The 14,243-nt window shown below is 36.4% G+C and overlaps 1 protein-coding gene across 2 annotated transcripts in view; it reads left to right on the forward strand.

The window, feature by feature from the left end:
* Positions 1–1,792: 1,792 nt before the first annotated feature.
* FAM13A (family with sequence similarity 13, member A) overlaps positions 1,793–14,243 on the forward strand; it is a 54,578-nt gene continuing 42,127 nt past the window's right edge. For both annotated transcript variants that reach the window (XM_011990718.1, XM_011990719.1), the window contains exon 1: positions 1,793–1,977. The gene's annotated coding sequence lies outside the window, so the exon portion shown is untranslated. The remainder of the gene's footprint in view (positions 1,978–14,243) is intronic.

The following is a 14,243-nucleotide window of genomic DNA, read 5'->3' on the forward strand; positions in this document are numbered from 1 at the left end:
CGGAGCTTGCAGTGAGCTGAGATCCGGCCACTGCACTCCAGCCTGGGCGACAGAGGGAGACTCCGTCTCAAAAAAAAAAAAAAGAAAAAAAAAGAAAAAAAAAGTTATAATTGGACATATATGCCAAAAGCTAGGTTAATGGGTACAAAAACATAGTTTGCAAAAGACCTAGTATTTGGTAGGACAACACGATGATTAGAGTCAAAAATAAATTAATTGTACATTAAAAATATCTAAAAGAGTGTAATTGGATTGTTTGTAACACAAAGAATAAATGCCTAATGGAATGGATATCCCATTTAGCTTGATGTAATTGTTATGCATTGCATGCCTGTATCAAAATATCTCATGTACCCCAGAAGTATATACACCTACTGTGCACACACAAAAATTAAACATAAATAAAAAACAAACAGAAGAAAAAGCTAGGAAAAAGTATGAAGAGTGATAAGAGGATAGAATTTAAATAGTAAAATAAATAATTTTTGAGTTTTAGAATTAGATCAAATTCATCCAGCCACCCACAGAAGGCACTGCTCTCAGTGCGTGGAGGGGAGAGATTGAAGAGCGTGTGCATGAGTATACGTGCTTGCATTTAGTCCTTATCAGCTGCTCCTCCTGTCTTCAATTACTTTGTACTTAGAAAGTCTCTTATAAATGTGCGTAAATCTTTTATATAATTTTACTAAATATATATTTTCACATTAAAGTTGGAGAAAAAAGACTAAAATATAGAGTGTTAAAAATTACCAAAGAGAGTATAACTTTGAAAAGATTATGATAGTATTTAATTCATAATTTTGCCTCTGTTATACCCTGTCTAAAGATATGAATTTAGATTTCAGAATAAATATTTAATGTTATCTTTCATTTTGGAATATGGTTGAGCCAATAGTAAAATATGATATGTACTTTTTACTCTTTAGAATTCATTTATTTCACAATACAGTTTTAGGTGTTTAGGGAGGTACATTAACTCATTCATACCACGAAGCAGGAGAGTAAAGTCTCATTTATTTGTTCCTTACCAAGCCATGGTGCTGTGCTGATGGTTTTATTTGTTCCATGATATTGTTTCTTTTTTTTTTTTTTTAACTCAGTTTGCTAATTTACTTTTGTGAAAACCTATTATAGGAATGCTTAAGATATTAATACTTAAAACTGTTTCATGAACATCAAATGAATTAAATTCTATAATTACAACATTCATATCTACTTCTACAACTATGTCATGAAAGATGTCTGTACTTGGAAGTAACAAATCCAGATTTCAGTTAAAATGCTTTGTATTCCATAGTTTTTATTAACTTATATGATTTCTACTAAGATTATCTATTAATAATTCAGTGAGTTTGAAATACACATTGCTATACTACTAAAATGGAAGATATAATTCCTTTTTAGATTTTGCTCCATACACTGTATTAATTTATAAATTTGAAATATAGATATATATTTAAATGTCTACTGTGAATAATAGGAAATTTCTGTATAAACTTGCACTGTTCTCCCTGTTTGAATACAAATTACTTTTGGTAAAATACAAAAGCTGTCCATTGGTAGAAACAGCTCTTGCCAATTTGCCTCTAGGAATTATTTCTCTTTCGATGTGATTTATTTGGCACCAAGCAGTCCCAGGAGTAGCACTCTGCTCAGATTTTGATCAGAGATGCAAACTGGAATTTCTGGGCACTCTTTGGATTTCCTAGGTATGATATGATGTACTTAGAGTATCATTAAATGACCATTTGATCTTTTAAAATAAAATTAAGCTTTTTTCTCAATTCAAGGGGACTTATCAACAAAGAAAATATTCCTTCTGGGTTCAACCACCTTGATGATTGTATTTTGAATACTCAGGAAGTCGAAAAAGTACACGAAAATACTTCTGGTTGTGTTGGAGAAAGGAGCAAACCTAAACGTCAGAAATCCAGTACTAAACTTTCTGAGCTCCATGACAATCAAGATGGTCTTGTGGTAAGTGAATATGTCTATAAAATTTTACTTGTTAGGAAATATTACATCTCTTTTCTTTGCTTTGTAAAAAAATTAAAAGTAATTTCAGTCTTCAGTTTTATAACATTATAGAATATGAGTTCTGGAAGAGACCTTAGAGCTACTAAGTATATATATATTTGCATTTCTTTTTAATGAATACAAAAATTAAGGCTGAGAAATATTATGTTCTACAGAGGAACAAGAGACACCACACACTCTGATTTCCATTGGGTTTTTTCTCATTTTTTTCAAGCATTTTTAAATTTTGTTTTTGAAATAAAATTGCCCATAAAGCATTTTTTCTTCTTTTTCCCCATTCTATTTGTTCTTGTCTAAATGAATATGTTTTATAAATTAATGAATGAACTTAAAGCAAGGTGAAATGCACAGTGAAAGAGGATCAGCTATCTTCGTGTTCAGATACCTCTTCGTGTTCAGAAATTTCATTTCAAATCTATACTCTTTTAAAGTATTTTCTTCCAAGTTAATCAGAAACAAAAAGCAACTAATCCCTACGTAGTTGCCTCAGACCTGAATCTTGGATCATTAATTCAATACATAGTATACGTTTTTACAAGTGGTTTAATCAATGGCTAAATATTTGTTCAGTGTAACTATTAACATTCATCATCCTTCTTCCTTTATGCGTTAGTTTCTCTGAAAAATAAGCAACAAAGTCTATCCCTTTAGTTAAAAAAAACAACAAAGCCAAAAACCTGGAGATAAATGTTATAACGTGACAGGAACTGGAATCCCTAATGAAAACAGACAATATCCTCTCTTACTGTTTGGTGTGCACATCCTCTGAAGTACTTTGTCTCTGACCAGTTCTTAGCTCCATGCTGTGTTTTTCATACATTCAATAAAATTCACGGGCCACCTATTTTCTCATTGTCAATTTCTGCATGTGCTCGGAGAAGATTTCTAATTTTTCCATAAGTAAAATATACATAAATGCAAGTCTAGGATTGTTTCCCCCATAATGTCTCAATGCATGGTTTCTGGAAGTAAACTGATCAGCTAGAATGGACAGAAGTAATCATCTACCTCAGACTTATGTCTGGTACAATTCTCAAAATAAAGAATTTAAAGTTTGGAATCATGACACACTTTTTGAACCCTGATAATTTCGTTTTTGTTGTTAAAAGTAAATATTTAAATAAAATAAATGTTATTAACGTCATTAGCTCTCTATTTGGCCCATGATTTGCTTATCTGCCAAAGAGATATCTGGTAACTGGAAGTCTGAGACTTGGCTTTATAGTGTGAAAAGAAGCTATGAAGCAGGCTTCTCAGTTTGAATCCCTTTTTATGTTCATTTAACCCATTAATTTTTTCCACCAGGAATAGTATCATAAGTTAGTTAGATGGTAATAGTTAATAGATGTGGAAAAGTACATATACTCCTTAGAATATGTGTTTACTGATAAAACTATGGACATGGTCTGTGCTGAAAAACATTGGGATGGAAGATCCTAATTCCATTTGGGGTTTTTTATGTGAAAGAACTTGCCCCTACCTCAGTTGCCAGTTTCCCCATTCCAGGATTGTGCCTGTCACATGTGAGCTCAGTGGACCATGTCTTTGTTGCAATGAATAACTTAAAACCCTGCCAATACAACTTAGAAGAAAAACTTCCTCATCTCTAAAGTGAGGGTGTTCTCAAAGATGTTTTCCAATTCTTATATTCCACGAATTTAAACATCTAATCTTCTCAAGTAACCACAAAGCAAAGAGCCAGGGAATACAACAAAGACTAGTGTTAAGACTACATCCTGAAAGTTATGTATCTTCACTTCCCCCTTATTTTTAACCTTCTAATTCTACTTTCCCCAACTCTCCTCCAAAACCTTTCCCTAGCCCATTTTAAGTTCTTTACATTCTGACCAAACATTTGTTTCTATTGCTTAAAAAAATTATACATAATTATATGTCTTCTATGTGGCAGGAAATAGTTTAGATCCTGTGGATACAGTAATGAGAAAAACATGTAACAATTCCTGCCTTCCTGGAGCTTACATTCTAGTCAGGGAAGCAGACAATGACCAAGATAAATAAGTAAAGAATAAAGTATATTAGGTAGTGATAACAACTAGAAAGAAAAAATATCTAGGGAATGGGGACAGGAACTGTGAGGGGGCAAGGGATGCAGTTTTAAATGGAATAACCAGAGGAGACCTCTCCGAGAATTTGACAATTGAGTATAAAGAACTAAAGGAAGTAAGGAAGCAAGCCTTACTGATGGAATCACAGGTGCAAGGGCTTTGAGACAATTGTTTTCTGGAATATTCAAGGAACCACAGAGACACCATTATGGTTGGAAAAGAGTGAGCAAAGTGAAAGAGGTAATGGAAAGGCAGGGCACACTAAATAGGTCCTTATAGATCATTGTATAGATCAAGGGTCCTTATAGGACCCCTCCTTTATTCTGGGTGAGATGAGAAGCCATTGAGTTCTCAGTAGAACAGTGACCTGGCTTACTTAAATTTGTTGATGTTTTGTTGAGAATAGACAGTAAGCAGGCAAGGGCAGAAGCAGAGAGACCAGTTAGGAGTCATTACAGTCATCTGGGTTTGAGATGATGATGGTTTGAACTGAGGTGATACAAGAGCCAGCTATATGGACTCACGGGCTATACCCTGCACTGGTCTAGGGAGCACTGTTCCCATCAACTAAAACATGAATTGTTCCCCCTGGGAGTTGTGCACTGCAGTGGTCATGAGGTGGGGTAAGAAAATGAATGTATTTTGAAGATAGAATTGACAAAATCACCTGACAGATTCAATGTGGGGTATGAAAGCAAAAGAGGAATCAAAGATGATTCCAAGATTTTTGGCCTGAGCAGCCAGGAGACTGGTGTTGCCAATTTACTGAGATGAGGTAGATAGAAGTTTTGGTAGTCATATCCTAAGTTCAGTTTCTGACATGGAAAGACTGAGCTGCCCATTAGACATCTAAGAGGAGAGATATTAGAGAGGCAACTGGGCTTCTGGGCCTAGAGTTTCGGGAGAATGTCCTCCTTAGAGATACAAATGTGGGAGTCATGAGCATTATAAATGACATTTAAAGCCAATACACTGGCTGAAATAACCAAGGGAGTGAATTTGGATAGAAAAGGCCTTCTCACAAGGCCTTGAGGCAGAGAATGGGGAGATGAGAAGCCAGCAGAAGAAACTTAAGAAGCAGCAGCCAGAAAACTAGAAGAAAAATGAGGTAAGTTTGGTATCTTAGAAGCCAAGTAAGCAAGGGTCTCAAAGAGGAAGGAGAATCCGATGATAGGTCAAGTAGAAGACTGCGAGTTTGACCATTGAAATTAGCAAAATGTAGCTCCCTGGTGATCTTAGTAAGAACAGTGTTGGTAGGAAGATGGCAGCAAGAGTCATTTTCAGGAGAAGATGGTAGGAGAGTAACTGAAGACAGTGAGTGAATGGCTTCACAGTGATCTTGCTGGCCCACAGCACAGCCAAAGAGGAGAATATGGTGTAGACCTGGAAAAGCATCTTACAGATGTGGTGTCTTTACAGTGGGAACTATCTGGCTCCTTTCTCCCTCTGTCCTTTTGCCTCTTGAGGATATCATGATCAGCAGAGACTGAGAAACTACAGATAATTCAGAGCTCAGCAATCGGGGCAGTGAAGTATCAGTCTGAGCATCAGACTGCACTGCCTTACCTCAAATTATTGCCACAATTTCAAGCTTTCCCTTTCCTTAAACCCCAAGCTCATACCTATGCCCTTCCTTCTCTCCCAGAAGAAAACCTTATCTCTTCTTTTACTTTGAAGAGCTGAAATAACCAGCTTCTGTTTCAACTTCCCTCACTTCACTTCCAAATTTCTCTAGCTCTCTGCCTATTTTATTTTCTTTCCTGCTCAAATGACAAAGTAAGTTTCCTAAATTCTAAGACTAACCTCTAAGGTGAAAAGTATCTTTGGAAATTCTATTTTTAACATCCATCTCCCAGCCTACCTCACACAGGCATAAAAACATATTTACACATACACACTTCCTCTCTATTGGCTCATCTCCATTGGCTTAGGGAAAAAAAAGTCTATCTCCAAACTTCCGCTCTAGGGCAGAGTTTAATACTTTGAGTCAAAAATCACAACACATTCATGCATTTTATCCAATAATCCTCCTTCTGCTACTCTGTTCTAGGTGCATAATCCTTTTTTGTTTGTTTGTTTGTTTGTTTGTTTGAGATGGAGTTTCACTCTTATTGCCCACTGGAGTGCAATGACGCGATCTCAGCTCGCTGCAACCTCCCCCTCCTGGGTTCAAGCGATTCTCCTGCCTCAGCCTCCCGAGTAACTGGGTTTGCAGGTGCACACTACTACGCCCAGCTAATATTTGTATTTTAGTAGAGATGGGGTTTCACCATGTTGGCCAGGCTGGTCCCGAACTCCTGACCTCAATTGATCTGCCCCCCTCGGCTTCCCAAAGTGCTGAGATTACAGGCATGAGCCACCACACCCAGCCACTAGGTGTATAATCTTAAATATTGAAAAAACCATATGTATTAATTTGCTCACTGCAAGGCTATTTATAATCATGGAGAATTAGAAGCAATTTAAATGTTCAAAAGTAGAAGAGCAGACGAGTAACATTTATATGTCAACTCAATAAAATATTCTGCAATGATTCAAAATTATAGTTATGAAGATTATATAATAAAATAGAAAATATTTGACAAGTTATATTTTAAGTGCTTTGCATATAGTCTCAATTTTAACCCTCCCAATAATCCATAGGTAGATATTGTTATTCCCATTCTAATCATGAGGAAAATTAGGCACAGGAGATTAAACAACTAGGTCACACATAAGTGGTGGAGCTGGGATTCCACTGTTCTGCCCTTCAATATAAAAATAGGTTATGAAGCATTATCTCCAGTGCATGCACATATATGTATGACATATTCATTCCTAGGAAAAAAGGCTAAAAGGATATATAGCTAAAAGTGATTGTATGATTGCATTATAGTGGTGGCAGTAGTATTAGAGGTAATTGTTTCTCTTCTCTCCACATATGTTCTGTGTGATTATATGAATTCTATAATATTACATTTAATATATAAAAAATACAAACAAAGTCTATAGGTCTCTTATTTATGAACAACTTCCTTTTAGTTTCAGGTGTACATGAAATCTCAGTCAAGGTTCAAAAAAGGAGAATAGGTCTTATAATCATACCTGAATTTCAGTTCCAGCTGTCTCACTTTATAGCTATGGCAAGTAAAGCACGTTACTTAGCCTTTTACTTCATCTGCAAAATAGAAGCTTTTTGTGAGATTGTGTTTTTTTTGTAAGATTTAAATGCAACTAAATGTGCTAAAGAAGAGGTAAAACTGAACACGGTAAATATGTTTCTGCTCCCTCTGCTCTGATGGCCAATCTCTTTTCATTTTACCATCACACATTTTGAACAGTCTGTACTTGTTAGTTTCAGTTCTTCTATTTTTTTTAAGAGGCAGAGTCTCACTCTGTCATCTAGCCTGGAGTGCAGTGGCATGATCAATGCTCACTGCAACACCCGACTCCTGGGGTTAGGGGATCCTCCTGCCCCAGCCTCCCAAGTAGCCAGGACCATAGGCATGCGCCACCACACCTAGCTAATTTTTAAAATGTTTTGTAGAGACAGAGTTTCACTATGTTGCCCAGGCTGGTCTCAAACTTCTGGCCTCAAGTGATCCTCCCACCTCAGCCTCCCAAAGTGCTAGGATTACAGGAGTGAGATGTCACGCCCAGACCCCATTCTTCTTTTCATATTTATACATCAATCCCTATAGTCTAGATTCCACTCCCAACCCCAATCCAAACCCCAACCCCAATCCGAACCCCAACCCCGTTCTCTACAGATTTTTTCTTCATGTCTCTACTGGTCTTTTGTGCTATCACTGGTCCCTGTGCTATGACTTCATCTAGTTCTTGGCCTCCTCAAGGCCTTGGGGTGTTTGATACTTTGTGGCTCTTTGTCTGAACCCTTTCTCACTGGGTCTCAATGATGGTTGACCTCTCCTTGTCCTCATACCACAATGACTGTTTTCTTCTTTGCTATATCCTTCCCTGGCTAAGCTCCCATAAATCATGCTTGGATTTAAATGTTACCTAGATTTTTGTCTCATATGTCTTTTCTATCTGAACTTTCAGAGCTTCTCTAGTTCCATGGTTTCAGTTGTCACCTCTCTACAAATGACTTACAAATTAACATTTGATGGATTCTGTCTGCAGTTCACCCTAGAGAATACTTTAAAGTAAACATGTTGAAACCAAACTCATCATCTTCTCCTCAATCTCTTTTTCATTCAAGAGTCCCATCTGATTCAATCACATCATCGTCTCCTTAGTCATTTTCCAAGTCCTTTCCTTTTCCTCACCTCCATCCTTCTTTCAGCATTTCAATCATTTGTCAAATTTAGTTGATTCTGCTTTTTAAAAAGATATTATGTGCATCTCCTTTCCCTTTTTTGTATTGCCATTACATAGCTGAGGCTCTTATTATAACTAATTTGGAATATTGAAACAGCCAGCCAACATGTCTCCAAGCCTCTACTCACTTTCCTCTCCAGAACATGTCTGCTGCTACAAAACAATTATCTACGTAACGCAGCAATTTTCAACCATTGTTTTCAGTGTAACACAACTCAGCAAGAACTCCTGTCAAAAACTACATGATCGTGATTTTCTAGGTGGTATCAAATAATAATGTAAAAAAGTCCAACAATGTGAACCACTGACTTAAAATTATTTATTCCTTCAATCACACAACTGCTAACTACATGACAAGCACTATTTTCAACACTAAGGACACAATGTGATCAAAACAGACACACACTCTACCTTCCTGAAGTTTACAGTCTCATAAAATGAGATAGATAGGAAAGAAATATCTAGTCAGATGGCAGTACATGCTGTGGAGAGAAATAAGGCAGGGTAAAGAGTATGGAAAGTGGTAAGAGGTAAAGGATCGACATCCTAGAGGACATTCATGTCAGGCCTCACTGAAAATGATGCTTGTGCAGAGACCTGAAGGAGTTGAGGCAATGAGCCATCAGGATATCTGGGGAGAGAAAATCTAGGCAGAGGGAGCAGCATGCTGAGCCTTTGAGGACAGGGAAGAGGTGGCCATGGTTAGAACATAGTTGAGATGAGCATTGTAGGAGATGAGATCAAAGATGTAGCAGAGGTCCTGATCACCTAAGGCTTCATAACCATTTTTAGGACTTTAGCAGTTACCTTACGTAGGATGAGGAGCCACAGAAGATTGAGAGGGGAAGGAAGCCATTTTGTGGCATACTTTATAAAAGGATCACTATGGCAACTGTGTTAAGTATAGTGTATGGGGTGATGAGAAATGGATAAGGACTAAAGTAAAATAATTGACATAATCTAGTTAAGAATTCAAGTAGGCAGTTAGATATATTAATCTGGAGGTCAAGGGAGAGATGAAATAAATAATTTTGGAAGTCTTTGGCACACAGTTGGTTTTTAAACCCTTGAGAGTGGATAAGCTGACACCAAAGGACCGAGTACAAAGGGTAAAAATAAAGGTTCCAAGGACTAAGCCCTGAGACATACCAACATTTAGGGGGTAAGCAGATGAGAAGGGAGCACCACAAGGGACTAAGAAGGAGCTGCTGCCAATCTCCAGTGCAACATGAAGGCAAGAGCCTCATTAGATTTAGGTCCAGAGAAAATCAGAAGAAAGAAATTGGAATAGGGAGTGAGTGATAATTTCACATATATCTAGCTAACCCACAGCTACCTTGATGGGCGCTCTATCGGTGGGAAGAGGCAGGAAGAGCCTGATTAAGTGGGTTCAAGAAAGCCTAAGAGGAAATGAGTTGGATACTACAAGTATGGAAAGTCTTTGAACACGTTTTGCCTTACAGGGGGGAAGAAAAACGAGGTAGCAGTTGGAGAGAATACAAGCTGAAGACAGTTTTTAGAAGGCAGTGATGTTACAGAATATTTGTATAAGACAAGCCAATGGAGAGGCGGAGATGACGATGCAAGAGAGATCCATTGCAGGAGCAATGTTCTTGATGGGGGATAGGGGATGGAACCTGATGGACAAGTGGAGTGGTGTGATCATAGATCACTTTGATCTAAAGACCATCTCATCAAGAACTCCAACAACTTTCCCCCACTGCCTCCTTTGCATAACACCAAAGGTCTATCTTTGTGTTCTAACCACAGCCCACATTTCATCTATGAAAAGTGAATACTCTTCTAACTTGTATCAGCCTCTTCATGTTTATGCACACATCTAGGATTCCTTTCCACTTTGTACTATTGAGTAAGGAAAGAAGGCTATACATATTCAGTAGAAGCCGTACTTCGAGTATCCATGCAACCATCTGGATTTTTACTTTCAGTAAGTATAGTATTCTATACTTACATGAGATATTCAACACTTTTGTTATAAAATGGGCTTTCTGTTAGGTGATTTTGCCCAATTGTAAGCTAATTTAAGTGTTCTGACCATGTTTAGGCTAGGCTAAGGTATGCCATTCAGTAGGTTAGGTGTACTAAAAGCATTTTTGGCTTATGATATTTTCTAATTACCATGGGTTTATTGGGATATAACCTCCATGGTAAGTTGAAGAGCGTCTGTACCTGGTGAAGCATTGTATTGGCTGATCTGGAAGCCACACATATCACTTCTCACATCCCATTGGAGAGCAGTCAGTCACATGGTTGTACCTGATCACAAGAGAGACTGGGAAATGTATTGTTGCTGGGCATCTACTTTATGACGGTGGAAGAAGTGTAGCATGGGTTTGGGTGGACAACTGGTAAACTCTTCATAGGCATCCTTTATGATACCAGTAGTTCTTTTTTAATATGGATGAGCTTATAAAATTTTAAGCAATAAAACATAAAATGTACAAAAGGGTACAAAAAGGAATTCAAATATGCCATTAATCCTTTCTTAACGAGACTATCAAATATTCTCCTTCTCTTAGAGCTCAAGGTTAGAATAATGAACCTGTTTTGACTAACAGCATTCCTGTAGCCTTCAGATTGAGCTGTTTGTATATTGAGAGAGGCATTTTTGTGTGTGTCCTCTATTAAAGCTTTGTCAGCATTTTACAGTTTTAGAAGATGAATTTGTTTTTGTTCCAAGTGTTTTTAAGTGCTTCAGTCAGTGGTCAAACAGGTTTTGAGCCTAGCTTTCAACACCAACACAGAGAGGGAGAAAGAAAAATAATCGAAAATAAATTCCACAGTCTAAAATGAACTTTTATCAAGGCTTTTGCTCTTTTAGACTTGAGGTTATCTTTATAATTAAGGAGAATGGTTTTTAAAATTTAGTTCCTCTGACACCCCAAAATTATCAAAATAAATCATGCCACAGTGATTCTGTGTTTTGAAAGTCATTGATAGGACTTATATGAGTCAGAATTTTATGGATTATAAACTAGGCTTTATCTGGTTGAAAAAAATCGCAACACAAGAAGCAACTTTATTAAATTAGACCTGAAGTCACAATCTGTTCTTTCCTGCTTTTTAAAAATTACCTATTACCTTTAAAAGATCCCAAATTTAGAAGAGGAATTAAAATAAAAGTTAATATAATAAAACACTTCCACAATATTCTATTACTTCAACATCTAATCAATAAAAACATTAATGGACTACTCTTTTACCACACCTGGTAGAGATATGTTTGGGACATAAAACAGTTTAAAACCTTCAAAAGATAATGACTCAATATTTTCTTGTAAGACAAGTACTATTAGCACCTGGAGCACATCTGAAGGTCTACTTCTCAAAAGCATTCTGCATTTCAGCATTATTTTGACCTGTACATTACACTTTTCCCTTCCCTCATCTTAGTGAAGTAGAGAGATTACTGATCTATTTCTTTATCTTAATCATTCCTCCCTAACCCCAAAACAAAGAATACAAATTAGAATCTACAAAATGTATTGTGCCCATGGAAATACATAGTTTTGTTACTGTACTCATAGATGTTTACTACCCTTGTTAGTTTGATTCTGAAAAAAAAAAAAAAAAAATGCTTTCCCGGTTGTAACATTCTTCAGATTTTCCATTTCCAAAAGGTATAGGTGCATCCCAGCTACCTTAGAAAAGGAACACTGTGTACCTGCATGCTGTTTTAGTGAAACCAGACAATGAATATTCAGCAGGCTCAAATGTGTACAGAAATAACATGACAATTAGAATTACTAAAAAGCCTTAGAGAAGAATATTGAACAATATTGTAAATCAGCCTTTGTGAATTACATCTACAAAACCTCAAGTCGTTGGAGAGTTCTTAAACTTATGGATAAAACATGTAAAAAGTGGTAGGGATGGAGTTGAAGAAGTTAATACTTGTTTTAACCTGGAGGTCAGCTAAGCTTTCTCACATCTCACAACTGCTTTTTGCAAAGCTGTCTATTGTGTGACCTAACTGACTTTATTCTGTAGTTCCTAACGCCTGTTTCAGTTATATTTTGGTTCCTCTGTTTAGGAAAAAAAAAAAAAAAAAAAGCCATCTTCTAACCTTCTAACATCATCTAACTGAAATATCTCTAAATTTATATAATGCTATTATGTTTTATTTTCTGTTCACTCTTATTCTTTCTGAATATTTCTTTTTTATTTTATTTTTTTCTTTTAAGCTATCTCCTACAGGAAGGATCTGAATATTTCTTAGCCTTGATCTGAAAATGATTAGTTCTTTGGAAATAGTCATTTACATGTAATTATGAATGTATCATTTCATTGGCGCTGCTGTGAAATGAACTGAAGATAGAGGATTGTGCTTTCCTTTGGAATTCATGTTTCAGAGCTTTAGGAAAACCTAATACTATTGCACTAGATCTTACACTAAAGATTCTGATAATCTATTGAAGATTACCAATGGGAACAAAGATTCTTTGTCATAGATACATCCCTCTTCATCAGGAAAGTCACACTCAGGTAATAAGAGCAATTATTCTTGATTTAATGGGAGCCATTTTATAAAGGCCTCTTCTAACTCAAACTTTAGAGGTATGAATAAAATTGAATGTTGTAATTTTTAATTTCTCGGATCCATTCTAAAATTATCTAAGTGTGTAAATTGATGCTCAGTATTCTAGTATTCTAATGGCAGACACAAACACTGTATTTCCTGTTCTTCGGACAGTGTCTTGACTGTGAACAAATAACAGTAAAATATTTTCCTTGGAGACATTATAACAAACATCTTGGAGATATTATAACAAATAACAATAAAATGTTTTTCTTGGTTCAGAAACAATAACATCAACAATTCATTAATTATATTATTAACAGTATTCATTAAATGTACCAGGCATTATTCTATTTTATTTTTTTTTTTTTTTTGATACGGAGTCTCTCAGTGTTGCTAGTCTGGAGTGCAGTGGCGCAATCTCGGCTCACTGCAACCTCCGCCTCCCAGGTTCAAGCAGTTCTCCTGCCTCAGCCTCCCAAGTAGCTGGGACTGCAGGCACGTGCCACCACACCCAGCAAATTTTTGTATTTTTAGTAGAGATGGGGTTTCACTATGTTGGTCAGGATGGTCTCGATCTCTTGACCTCGTGATCTGCCCGCCTCAGCCTCCCAAAGTGCTGGGATTACAGGTGTGAGTCACCGCGCCAATCATTATTCTAGTACTTTATGTATCACTTTATTTAATCCTCATGACCACCCTATGTTAACTATTGTTGCCATCTTCATTTTCCAGATGAGGAAATTAAGGCTGAAGTAGGGTCATACAATTGGCAAATGGTAGAACTGGAATTCTAACCCAAGTATTCTGATTCAGAGTCACCGTCGTAACTATTATGTTATGATATCTCTCTTTGTTTCTATTCTTTAATGGAGCCCAGGGTGTCAAACTGAGAATTCCAGGCAGATTGGCCAAACCAACATAAATGGAAAATAATTCAGCTATCTACCAAGCCAAAGATTAGTTTTCTATTCTAATTATGTGTTTATTTTGTGGAGATCGTTGTAAATGCCAACTTCATGGGATTATTGTGAACCTTAATTAGATTTACTTAGTAAAGGGTTTTATTATAATGGAATGTTATTGATATGTAGATGAACATATGTTACTTTCATATATGTATAATTTACTTTGATGACACAGGATGAGTGGATTATGCTTAATATCCTTTTAATGCAGATATAAATCTGAGTTAACAAAATTCAGGTCCAAATTTCCAAGGCAGCTTTGTTTTTGAGTTTGCTGAATTCAGATATTCTCTTGTTTGCTTATGTGTAATC

This window comes from Mandrillus leucophaeus, unplaced genomic scaffold, assembly GCF_000951045.1.
Source record: "Mandrillus leucophaeus isolate KB7577 unplaced genomic scaffold, Mleu.le_1.0 Scaffold381, whole genome shotgun sequence".
In the NCBI taxonomy this organism is placed as follows: domain Eukaryota; kingdom Metazoa; phylum Chordata; class Mammalia; order Primates; family Cercopithecidae; genus Mandrillus; species Mandrillus leucophaeus.